The following is a 13700-nucleotide window of genomic DNA, read 5'->3' as shown; positions in this document are numbered from 1 at the left end:
TGGTGTGAGTGGGGCCGGTGAGGGGACAGTGGACGGTGAGAGTGGGGCTGGTGAGGGGGTAGTGGGTGGTGAGAGTGGGGCCGGTGAGGGGGCAGTGGGTGGTGAGAGTGGGGCCGGTGAGGGGGCAGTGGGTGATGAGAGTGGGCCTTTCACATGGTGGCGCTGGCAGTAGCGATTAAAGCGATGCCTATACCATTGTGGAGATGGTGCTTGGGACCCCGAGATCTGGAGTTTTCTTTTTTCTTGCTTACCTTCGGTTCTGTTAAATCTTTTAATTCTGGTTTTTGTAACCAAGTGGGCGCCAGTGAATGGCGACTTTGTCCACTTTTCGCTGTCCTTATGTATTTCTATATTTAGTACATGTGACAATCAAATAAACTTAAATCTAAAAAAAATGCACTTATCTGACAAGTCTTTTCAACAGCATCAAGCCTACTCAGTGATACTGCTGTTGCTGTGCAGGACTTCCATTCTTCCATTCCACTCTCACCGCCCACTGCCCCCTCACCCACAGAAAGGTACACTTCTGCCCTCCCAGCTGCTTAATGGAATGGTGGTAAACATAGAAAAAGAAATTGATAATAGGAGCAAAAGTAAGCCCTTCTGCCCTTCATGCCTGCTATGCCAGGCCAATTTTATCTGAAAAACCAACTCTGGTGTCTTGCCACCTTTTGAGCAGGCAGGAGAGGTATCACATGAAAACAGAAGATCCTATCAATGTAACTCTTAAAGATATTATCTTTCATGTCCAGATTTATTGAACCTAAACTCCATCATCTATGATAATGGGATTGGAAGCCACATATCCAGATCATTAATTCCTAAATTATTAGGTTAGTAACTTTGCCAGTACACCATTTCCCCAGGAAAGGTAACATTGCTATTTTAAGAATAAAGAGAGCTGACATCAGTCATTGAAGTCTTAACAATGCACTTAAAAAGAAGGGTATGATTAGCACAAGCCAACATGATTTCCCAAAAAGGAAGTCTTCTTTGACAAATTTAATGGTAACTTTGAGTATAAAACAAGTAGAAAATATAAACAGGGATTGGTAGATATGAGACACATAGATTTCCAAAGGCAGTCAACAAGGTGCCCAAAAAAGGTTAATACACAAGTTAAAAGCTCATGTTATTTTTGCATAGATAGAGAGGATTGGTTTAGGCAGAGGATTAGTTGAGGCAGAGAGTAAGGTTAAATTTTGGGCGGCTTAGTAATTCAGTGGTTATCACTGCTGCCTCACAGTGTCAGGAATCCAGGTTTGATTCCACCCTTGGACGACTGTCTGTTTGGAGTTTGCATATTTTCCTTGTGTCTGCATGGGTTTCCACCGGGTCCTCCGGTTTCATGCCACAGTCCAAAGATGTCCAAGTTTAGGTGAATTGGCCATGCTAAATTGCAGATAGTGTCCACAGATTTGCAGGCTAGGTAGATTAGCCATGGAAAATGCAGGGTTACAGGGATGGGGTAGGTCTGGGTGGATGGTCTTCGGAGCGTCAGTGTGCACTAAATGGACTGAATGGCCTGCTTCCACACTGTAATGATTCTATGATTGTATGAAATGAAGCATTTGCCAAAAGGCAGAATGTGACTGGTAGAGTATTGCAATGTTCAGTGCTGGGGCCTCAGCTATTTACATTGTATGCTAATGACTCAAACAAAAAGACAGAGAATAATGTACCTAATTTGCTGACAGTACAAAGTCATGTCGTAATGATAGCAGTCAGTAGGACACAAAGAGGAGGTAAAGACATATAGGTAGGATAAGTGAGTGGGTAACAAGATGGGAAGTATAGCATAATGTGGAGAATTGTGAGGTTACACATTTTAGTCATAAGAATATAAAAGCGAAATACTTTTATAATTATTGATGTTCAGAGAGGCCTGGGTATATTCAAATAAATAACACAAATAGTTGGCATAAAAACAGTAAGCGCTGGAGAAACAAACACAGAGAATACTGGAGAAACTCAGCATGCCTGGCAGCATCCGTGGAATTCTGAAGAAGAGTCATACTGGACTCAAACATGACTCTGTTTCAAATTGCCAGCATTCACAGTATTTTGCTGTTATTCAAGTGTTGGAGAAACTCAGCAGGTCTGACAGAACTGGTGGAGACGGATTTAAAGTTAACGGTTCGAGTCTGATATGACTTTTCTTCAAAACTGAAGGGGTTGGAAAAAGCAGTGTCTTATGCTGATTATGGTGGGTGGTAGCGGGGGGCAGGTGAAGGAGCAAGTGGAACAGGTTGTGAGGGTGCCCAGAGCAAAAGACAAAGAGGTTACTAATGATGGGGAAGAAGAGATAGAGATAGAAAATGGGTGTAAATAGAGATGTGAAAAGGAGAAAATGAGTCTGCTCTGTTGAGAGCAAAGTTAACAAGCCATAGACAAGACATGGCTGGGGTTGTGAGAATAATAAAGGACAGAAACGTCATGCTCTGAAGTTGTGCAAATCATTACTGGGTTCTGAAGGCTGGGATGTGCAAAAACAGAAAAAGGGATGTTGTTCCTCCAGAGATAGCAAGAACTGCAGATGCTAGAGTCAGGGATAGCAAAGTGTGGAGCTGGAAAACAGCAGGCCAGGCAGCATCAGAGGAACAGGAAAGCTGACGTTTCGGGGTCCCTTTGTTGTCACTTTGTTATCATTGTTCCTGCAGCCTGTGTTTTGTTAGATCACTGTAGAAAAACTAGGATGGAAATATTTGCAGAGGATCATGGTGGTTTATTGAAAGGCAAGAAACTAGAAGATTGGACTCATTCTTATTGACAAAGCTGAGGTTTTAACAAAGCCATTGCCCAGCCTGTGTTTGGTCTCATCAACCTGAAGGATGCCACATTGATAGCAGCAAATACAGTAGAAATAAAATGCTCCTTCATCTCAGAGAAGTGTTTGGGGCCTTGGAAAGTGAGAAGGGACAAGATGAAAGAGAAAGTGTTATATCTTCTCCAATTACATGGGAAGGTGTCATGGGGGATGAAGGAAGTATTAAGAGTGATGGAGGAGTGGATTGTGATGTCATAGAGGGAATGGTCCCCACATAATGTTGACAGTGGAGGGGAGGGGTATATGTGTTTGGTGATGGCATCTGGCTGGAGGTGGCAGAAATGGCAGAGGATGACCCTTTGAATGCAGAGACTGGTGGGGTGAGAGACGAACTGATGGAGAAGTTGTTTAAAGTGAAAATGAGCTCAGCTAGGCAGAGGACAGTAGTGGATGGGGACTATGCAAATCTCTTTTAAAGGATGAATGGAGAGCCTTCAGGCTACCCTGATGGAGAATGGATGTGTAGAGGTATTGCACGTTCAATGTGAAGAGGAGGTGAATTGGGACAGGGAACTGGAAATTATGGAAACAATATAATGCATCAAGTGAATCACAAATGTAAGTGGGAACAAAGTAGGAGATAAGGGATATTGAACAGAGTCAAGATAGAAAGAAGTAAGTTGGCTAAAACAATTTTGGGAAGAGGCATTAGAAGGTGGATGACAAGAGATGGAGTCATAGGAAAGAGGAGAGCAGGATGAATCCAGAGGGGCATCTGTACCCTGGAGTTTTGGATCTTTTGTTCCTCATACTCTCCCACCACACACAACCTACTCCTACCTCTTTCCCAAAATCCACAAACAGGACTCCTCTGGCAGAATCGTAGTTTCAGGCTAATGAAGGACCCAACAAGGAAGACACTGAGATGTTGTTTTGTTTTGTATCATTTCAGGATAATGTTGTGATCATTTAGGACTGAAATGAGAGTAAATTCCTTCTTCCAAGCGATTGCGAAACTTTGGAATTTTTTATCCCAGAGGGTTGTGGATGCACTGGCATTTTATATATTTAAGATTGAAATAAAGAGATTTTTCATTTCTCAAGGATTGAAGGGATTCCGGGAGCAGTTATGATAAACGTAATGAATGATCCATCTCCCCCTCCTCTGGAGATCATCAGCACCTCAGATGCCAGCATCCTGCAAATTTGATTCAAGGAACAGCTGGTGTCATTGGATACTGCAAAGGCTATGGGTCCTGACATATTCTGGCAATTGTGCTCTAGAATTCGCTATGCCTATAGCCAAACTGCTCCAGCACAGCTACAACACTGGCATCTACCTGACAATTACCCAGGTGTGTCCCATACACAAAAAGCAGGACAAATCGAACCAGCCAATTACCGCTCTATCAGTCTACTCTGAATCATCAGTAAAAATGATAGGAGGTATTATCAACAATGTTATCAAGCAGGACCTGTTTAGCAATTACCTGCTCACTGCTCACTTAGGTTGAATTCCAACTAGACCGTGGTCTCATTACAGCCTTCATTGAAACATGGACAAAAGAGTTGATTTCCAGAATGGAAGTGAGAGTCACTGCTCTTGATATCAAGGCCACTTTTGATAGAGTGTGGCATCAAGGAGCCTTTGTAAAATTGGAGTCAACAGGAATAAGGTGGCGATCTCTTCTGGTTGGAGTCAAATCTAGCACATAGGAAGATAGTTGAAGTCATTGGAGGTCGGTCATCTCAGCTCCAGGGCATCGCTGCAGGAGTTCTTTGGGGTAGTGTCCAAGGCCCAACCATCTTCAGCTGCTTCATCAGTAATCTTCCCTCCACATGAGGTCAGAACTGAGAATGTTCACTGATGATTGTGCAATGTTTAGAATCATTCACAACTTCTCCGATACTGAAGCAGTCTATGTCAGACATAACAAGACCTGAAAAATATCCAGGTTTGTGCTTAAAAGTGGCAAGTGGCAACATTTGTGCCACGCAAGTGCCAGACAATTTCCATCTCCAACAAAAGAAAATTTAACCATTTTCCCTTGACATTCAATGGAATCACCATCACTGAATGGCCCACTTCCTGTATCCTGGTATTGCTATTGACCAGAAACTGAATTAAACTAGTCATATAAATACTGTGGCTACAAGATAGGTACTCTGCACTGGAGAAATTCACTAAGAGTATTTAACATCTTCCAAATACTTGACTGCTACCATCTAGAAGGACAAGGATACCAAATACAGTGAAACCTGTAAATTCCCCTCCAGCCCACATGCCATCCTTGACTTGGAAACTTATCACTGTTCCTTCAATGTTGCTGAGTCAGAATCCTAGAACTCCTGCATTAACAGCATTGAGTACACCAAATCAATTGCAGCTGGAAAGCAGGTAGCTTACACCACTTTCTCAAGGGCAACTAGAAATGGGCAGTAAATGCTGATGCAGGCAGCCAAGCTCACATCCCATGATAAAATTAAAAATAAGCCCAATATCAGCCATGATTACATCGAACGATGGAACAAAGTTTAGTGTTGCATGGACTTTTGTTTTTATTTCTTATGCTTTTATTGCAAATTCTAGTTTTCATTACTTTGTTTAAAAACCTCACATAATTCTTTCCATCACTGGCATAGCAGTTATGTCTTACTCTCAACACTTATTTTATGCATTTAAATTTAATTAAAGAATCACAATTATGACTAAAATATTAACCTGAGAGCTGACCAGTACCTCAAATAAAAATGATCAGTTTTGTACTGCAGCTTGTTTAATTATTATTTCAACAATTTAACATCAACAACAGGAACATTAAAAAAAAGTTCTCACTTAAAATGATTGGTGTTTTAAAAGGCATTACTGCCTCCAGGGAAAACTTGGCAGCCAATTTAATCTACTTAGATAATTGGAATACAATTTCTGCTTGGAACAGGAGTTTTTATGCAAGTGTTATACTTGAAAAATGAGAATCTTGCTTATTGAATTTGGGCAGGAAACATATGTGATGTGAACTGTGCTGTGCATTGAGTTGGGTAGCCGCCAAAAGTGAAATACATTTAAGAAAATGTTTGGAAGAGTAAACTCCAAGTAGATGAGGTTTTGAAAAGCAATTATAAAATCGATTAATATAAATAGAATGGCAATGAGCTATAACTGAGACGGTTTGAGAAATCCAAATCGAGATTTCGTCCTTTAAGCATCTGTTAAAAAAATTTCCACTCTAATTTCTGAACAGGTAGAAAACTTACAGCAGGTGTAGTAGTATTTTTTGATGGTGCCCACACTGATGGGGATGGTTTACTTTCCCTCTTTTGACATAATAAGGCAATTGGTTGAATTTAGTAGAATTTGAAAGGTTTGGGGAGCAGTGTTCTTTCTAGGCTGCAAATCATTCATTTGCCCAGTTGTTTGCATGTGGACACATTGGACTGCAGAGGTCCATATAGAGGCAGGATAAATAGTTGATGAGAAAGTATGAAGAGGGACAACAAAACATGTACATTTTCATTACAAAACTACTTATAGTTTTACATAAGAAAAGCAGATATTTCAACAGTAATCACTTCTTTGCAGTTGCCCAACACTTTTATTAGGCTGACATTTTTTCCTGCATTTTCCATTGAAGCTAGTCACTTTGCCAGGCATTATTGTGCCTACACACTGTTAATGGAACATTTTGCATTCTCAGAGGGAATTTAACACCTAAAGTGGAAAGTCATTCCAGTTGCAAATTACTTTCAACTCACATAATTCTTTCCTGTGATGCCTGCAAATTTCTGGCTTGTGTTGTGAAAAAATTTTGATCAACAACATATGTATGTAGTGTGTTTCACATTGAGAAAATATTGAAGTTTCTTCATTTATGGGCTGAAGAAAATGATCTGACTGTGTTAACTTTGCTCTTCCTACTTACAGCAATGACTATACTTCAAAAGTACTTAATTGGCTGTAAAGAAGTTATGGAGGTTGCATGATTGTGAAAAGTGCAGTATAAACACACATCTTTCTTCTCTTATCTCTTTGTCTGCCAGGCAGGCAGATTCAAATTGTCTTTTGAGTCACTGTGTGATATAATTCAGCGGACTGTTTTGCACACAAAATGAGTAAAATTAATTTCTTTATAGAACAAAATAAAATTACAGAGCAATAACAATTTAGAGGGGACGGAAATATATGCATATGAGCAAGAGACAGCTTTTGAGAAGAGTGCAGTTTCAGACTTGGAACTATTGACAAGCTGCATGTAAATTGCACACAAAATAGCTCCACAATTACACTAACAACTTGTATTCATGTAGTATACTTTCAGATTTGTAAAACATCCCAGGCTTCATACTGTCATAGAGTAATAGAGTCATACAGCATGGAAATAGAGCCTTCGGCCCAACTTGTCCATGCTGGCCAGGTTTCTTAAACTGAATTAGTCCCATTCGTCTGCATCTGACCCATTGCCCTGTAAACATTTCCTATCCATGTACCTGAAAAATTTCTTTTAAATGTAAATGTAAATTTAAATGTAATTGTACCTGCCTATACCACTTCCTCTGGCAGCTCATCCCATATAGGCACCTGGATAATGAGTGACATAGTGGAATTTAAGATACACGGAATAGAGGAGTGAACATGTGCAAGTTTCTGGAAGCTGGAATACAGGAATCTGATCAAGAAAGCATTGTCATAGTCATGCATAGAGGTTACAAAAGCCTGTTTGAGCATTTCGGCAGCAGATTACTAGATATAGGGGTAAAGTGGCTGACATCATATTGGTGAACATAGACAGAGTTGGTGGCAATGCAGTTAGATCATTGTAGATTCATTTTGGAGTCCAGGCTATGAGCAGTCTCTTTCAGCCTCACGTGAATGCCCGCGATGGACATTTGACTCAAATTCTACTCAAGCTTATTTAACAAGTACCAATTAGAAAATTTTCCAAAAACCAGCAACATTTCAGAGTGTTTTTTTTAAGAAATAGGGAATGTGGTCCCTCCCACCTACTCACCCCTCCCTCTTCACTGACAAAACACCATCCCAACTCCCTACCTACACTCACCTTTACTGGCTTTATCCCTACCTCCTTGACCTGTCCATCTTCTCTCCACCTATCTGCTCCTCTATCCACCTTCTATCATCGCCTCCCCCTCTCTTTATTTATTTCAGAGTCCCCTTCCCCTCCCCTATTTCTGAAGAAGGGTCCAGACCCGAAACGTCAGCTTTCCTGCTCCTCTGATGCTGCCTGGCCTGCTGTGTTCATCCAGCTCCACACCTTGTTATCTCAGACTCCAGCATCAGCAGTTCCTACTATCTCTGAATGTGTTCCTGATGTATTTAAGAGTGATTCAAGTAATACCATTGAAAATGGGATAACACAAAAAAAAATGTCTAGCCCGGCCTTCAGGCTGAGAAGTCAACAGGTTAAGTTTTCCCATTTGTGGTTGAAGTATGACAGCTAGTGAGTTTCAGTCTTTGCTCTCTTGTTTTCTGGAGTGAATTTTCTGGTGCAATCTTGTGCTTTTCACCTCATCAATTGTGCAACCAAACTGTTGGGCATGTTTCTCAGGGAATGATGTGGTGAGAAGATGGAAGTGCTAACTAATGGCAAGGCCCTAGAACATAGAACATAGAACATAGAACAGTACAGCACAGGACAGGCCCTTCGGCCCACAATGCTGTGCCGACCTATTATCCTACTCTAAGATCAAACTACGTTCTGACCTACATAGTCTTGGTGCCATATTTATAGCCCAGCTGTGCACCCCACCCCCAAACACTGCAAGGCTGAACTATGTCTCACTCTGTGGTCTTTGAGCCTATTCACCAATCTGATGTCCCAGCAGAAAGTGAAGCTCACTCCTCACCTCTGGGGCAGAGATCTATGGCTGTTGGTGGACAGGGTAGTGGAGAGTCAGTCTTTTACCTTGCGATGATGGTGATGACCACAGACTGAGATGCTTGACTGACCTCCACAAAAAAAGGATATGAATAGCTGTACTCATGAAAAAATACAAACAATACTATCCCTGATGCATTTACTGCTCAATGCCTAGGAGGTGCCACACATGTCCCGAGTTGCTCCCTGATATCAGACACTGTCATAAAAATTCAGGGCAGCTGTGATCTTGACAGTCACCTGAATAGGCTGGTCACAATCTAAGCACAAGTCATCCTCCAGCAAATTACATAGTTCAGTGATGATGGAATAGGACATCCTGTCTTCACAATTCACCCCTAAAAATAAATGCTCCCTTCCACATCACCCTTTGCGTTTAAATATGAGAATATGACAGCTGCAAAGTCTTGTCTTTCAGGACTTGCTACGGAATCTGGTTAGCAAATGGGAACTTAAGTTCTGGAAGACAGAATTTTGCAACTGCCATATTCTCATACCACCTGTGCCACAATCCCCAGGCTGCAAGGATACAGATTTGCAGACTTTGATCAGACGAAGTTTTTGACTCACTAGGGCCAAGCCTCTGTACTATAATTAAACTAGCCTCTTGACTGTGACAGTACCCCAATTGTCAGAACTCCCCCTTCACTCTACTAAGTCATAAGTGTCTGTCAATTCCAAAATGTTGCAGGCCTGACTTGGTGTTTGTGTGGGTACGAGAACAGGCATGATGATGTGGTGAGGTTGGTGATTGGCCGATGCCATGTTATGTGGATGAAGAGTTGAGGAGGATGTTGCCGTGGAGCATGCAGAGACAATGTGCAAAAGAAGAAGTGGCATGATGGGCTGCTCAAGCGTTCAGCAAGCTGCAGACACCAGGTACCCCATTTGGTTTTACCTGTTGGAGTTCTGTGCCAAATCTCAGTGAAGTACAGCTGGATTGGACATTAGATGCAAAGCTGATGAATTTGGGTATTAATGATATGCAATTTCATGGAAATAAAGCAGAGCCACTCACAGGCAAAATTATGAAGTCACCACTTCAAACTTAAGGGGAAAATTGAGAACATTTTTCTTGATTTTGAGAATTTGATTTTTTTATGTTTTCATCCTATTTTGTCAACATTATTCATGCTACACCAGAGAGGTGAAAATTCTGCCTAAGAAAAAGAATTGGTGTTTAGCTTTCAGTTTCTTATGATATTTTTGAACACATAAATTTTTGAAGTATGCATTTGTGTCTGTAAGAGCTTCCTTTAAAGACCTGACAATGGTATAATTAGCAGAACTTCACCAGGGCGAATAATTTACTTAGTGGGCATCGCCAGTATTTTGAGCAGAGCCACCATCCAGGATGGTGTTTTTAAACCAATAGATTGTAGAAATTAGTTTTGTCCTAAATATAATTCCACTGGAAGTTCCTTGATGTTGGCGGTGGGGGGTGGGGTGGGGCGTGGTGGGGGGTTGAGTCTGTTATTGCTAAATTGTGTTGACCAACTTAAAAACTCTAGGACAGTTTTCTTTTTCAAAGATATTTTCAGGGTCAGCCAAGACACTGGGAGATGTTGGTATTGCTGAACATTGTCTTAGACAATGTTCTGAATGTAATCAGTGTTATGGGTATTTCTGAGACATATTTCTTCATAATGCTAGTCCAAATATAGATGTATTTGCTTGTGGAATGTTGATATTGTATGTGGGATGCAATTGCATTACACAAAGAGAAAATTCAGTTGGATGGATTTAGTTTTGTTCTTCACTAAATTGCAAAAATATCTATTTTAAAATTGTCAGATTTTCTGAAGGCCATGTTAGCATTTATTTGAAGCTGCTGGCAAGCTTTTGTTATTTTTCAAACTTGCAAGTATGCATCAAGAACAAAAATTATTTTTCTGGTTCAGTGAAGTATTATGGTGAAGGAATTTTTAAATTCTGCACTAATAGTTTTCCTTGGGATATTTCTTATGCATTGCTGTAGGGGCTGAGGTTCTACATAGGGGCTTGCTGAAAATATTCTTTGGTTATTGTGTCCTGTATTACTCAGACAGACACAAAGTATAACAAATATGTAGGATAACAAGGTGATTACTCAGACAGACACGAAGTATAACAAATATGTAGGATAACAAGGTGTAGAGCTGGATGAACACAGCAGGCCAAGCAGCATCAGAGGAGCAGGAAAGCTGATGTTTCGGGTCTAGACCCTTCTTCAGAAATCTCCAGATTTCTCCAGCAGGTTCTCTTGCATCAGCAGTTCCTACTATCTCTGAACAAATATGTAGGATGCTGGTTGTTGGTGATCCATCAGCGGGTAAAGGTTTTCTGGCACTGTGTTGTGCCAATGTTAACTTCAGTAACAATTGTGATTTCAGTAAGGGAAAGAAGAATAAAACATATTTTGAGTCATGTGAAACAAAGATAGAGAGTTGGAACTGAAAGGAAACAGACTCAAAGGACTCAATGTCCTAATCCTGTTCCTATATTCCTTTAAAAGTAAGCAAATAAATGAATGAAGTATTTCCATCTCAATCCAATAAGACTCGCAGACAAAAACAAAGGTCTACAATTTAATTAATTGAAAACATTAGAGCATGTATTTCACAGGGTTCCTTGGTCCTTCTGTCCACCCCTTACCCAACTAAAAAGTCAGGTCAGGGAAGGTGGCCCATCAATAAATGAATACTGAAATTAGTTGTGTTGTTTGACATAAGGTGAGACTTTTGCTGCTGCCTCAGGAAGATGTCCAATGTCAGAAAGCTGCCAGGTGGTAGTAGTAAGCACGTCTGAGGTTAAAGATAGTCCGGAGAAGAGATATAGTGGTAATGTCACTGGACTGGTGGTCCAGAATTGCAGGCTTCTGCTCTGGGGACATGTGTTTGAATCCCACCATGGCCAATGAAGAAATTTGGAAACTAAAAATCCAGAAAGAAAATCTGGCCTAATGGTGACAGTGTAATCTCTGTTAGTTAGTTGTCAAAAGCCAACATGGTTCACTAATGTCCTTTAGGGAAGGAAAGGTCCATCCTTACCTGGTCTGGCCTACATGTGACACCAGACCCAAAACAATGCGGTTGAACCTTAATTACTGTCTAGGCAATTATAGGTTAGCAATAAATCCTGACCTAGTCAGCAAAGCTCACATTCCAAAAATAGTTTACAAATAAGAGAAACCCAAGGTGAGCAAGGTATCACTGAGAACAGGTTAGCAGGCCCAGATACAGGCCCATGCAGTTAATAACTTCTTGACAAGAGCTTCAATCTATCATGGGTAAAATAACAACAGGGTAATGAGTCTCTTAAGTGAATATTAACTGGCAACATTAGGGCCTCAAGTTGCCCTAGAGCTGGCAGACAGCTTGTGCTTCCACCACTATCATAACATTTGATAAAGAGTGGGAATGGGCAGGTAGGTGATGGGCAGGTCATGTGCTAAATTTTAAGAGCACCCAAAACCTTTCATCCCATTATTAGAAGAATGTAAAATATATCCTTAATCTTTACGAGGGCAAAACAAAATGAGTTACATCCTAAACAAGCTTTACCAAATTGTATTATAAATAATCTACCTTGAGTTTCTAACATTGCTGATGCCTGATTTTCATATCAATTATACGATATAATACCTTGAAAGGTTTTTTGTAACATAAAGATTGACAAATTAAGTTTGCCTCAAGGCAAATGGGACAAGATTTATTTACGATATCTAATCGGCATGGATGAGTTGGACTGAAGGCTGTTTCCCTGCTGTATATCTCTATGACTCTATGATAAATGACATAGGTCAGAATTCAAACTCTATGGCTCTGAAGTGACTTCAATGAATAGTTAGCAGTGGTATGGTGTGCTATGGGGAAATAGAAGCGAGATGGTGGGAAATGTGGTATACCGTAGAGGAGGAAGCTGAAAATCATCTCAGCTGTTTGGAATTTATGATCTCAGCTGAATTGTACCAATTAATCTTACCTTCTACGTTTTGCATGTCCAAATTACTCAGCAGGTGTGATGCACACTTACATACCCTAATTTCTTTATATTGGAAGGGACAGTTAAATGGAGGTGTTCAGAATCAATGGTGAACATAGAGCAATAAAACACTATGATTCAATTGTCTTTTCTGGAGTTACTTACAGGTGCAGTCAGGAGTAAGAGAGGCATAGATTTCCCATAACAGAATAATGAACACTGTAGTTCTCAGCAAGCTATGTGTATGGCGGTAGCTGTGATGGAGCAGCAGGACCGCTATACCCAGGGTTTGGATGCAAAGTATAAAACAGCTTACTGATCTGGTTGGGTAATTAAAGTGCATTTGCTGCTCCTACTACTTCCTGTTCTTTTAGCTTCCACCATGATTGAATAGGTTTTGCCAGACCTCGCTCCTCACACCTATTTAATTTTCAGCAGCTCTCAGCCTTCACTTCCTACGCATTTTATTATCATTCATTTATTCATCCACCACACTCACCCCAATTCTTAAACAATTACATATTTATGTCTCAAGGTCACCCTCACTGAATACCCTGCGTCCATTGCTAGATATATATCATTCACTGGAACTGTTTCTCTGGCCCCATAAGTGAACAGCACAAAAACCAGAGAGAGGGATAGAACTAGAAGTGGGTCATTGTAAATAATCCAGCTGACAAACACACAGGAGGTTGCCGTGGAGATAAGTGGCACATTTGCATTTCTTTCACACAAAGCTGGAGAAACAGGAAACTCACCAAAAGCTGATGACAGTATTGCAAATATCTCTGACAAACATTGGCTAACTTTAGTTTGTCAATGACTGAGTATGTGCTTGTCATGATGGTGGCTTTATCACAGCCAAATGCCTTTCTTTTGTCTTCTAGAGTTTTCTTACATTTGACAAGTGACATAAGACATTCATAAGTACAATTCCTCAGAGAAACTCATACTTTCTAAGGAGAGAGAGAGAGAGGAAAATAACAAGGTATAGAGCTGGATGAACACAGCAGGCCAAGCAGCATCAGAGGAGAAGGAAAGCTGACGTTTCGAGCCTAGACTTGGGTCTAGGCCCG

This window comes from Rhincodon typus, chromosome 23 (genome assembly GCF_021869965.1).
Source record: "Rhincodon typus isolate 14 chromosome 23, sRhiTyp1.1, whole genome shotgun sequence".
Lineage (NCBI taxonomy): Eukaryota > Metazoa > Chordata > Chondrichthyes > Orectolobiformes > Rhincodontidae > Rhincodon > Rhincodon typus.
This window is presented reverse-complemented; position numbering follows the sequence as displayed.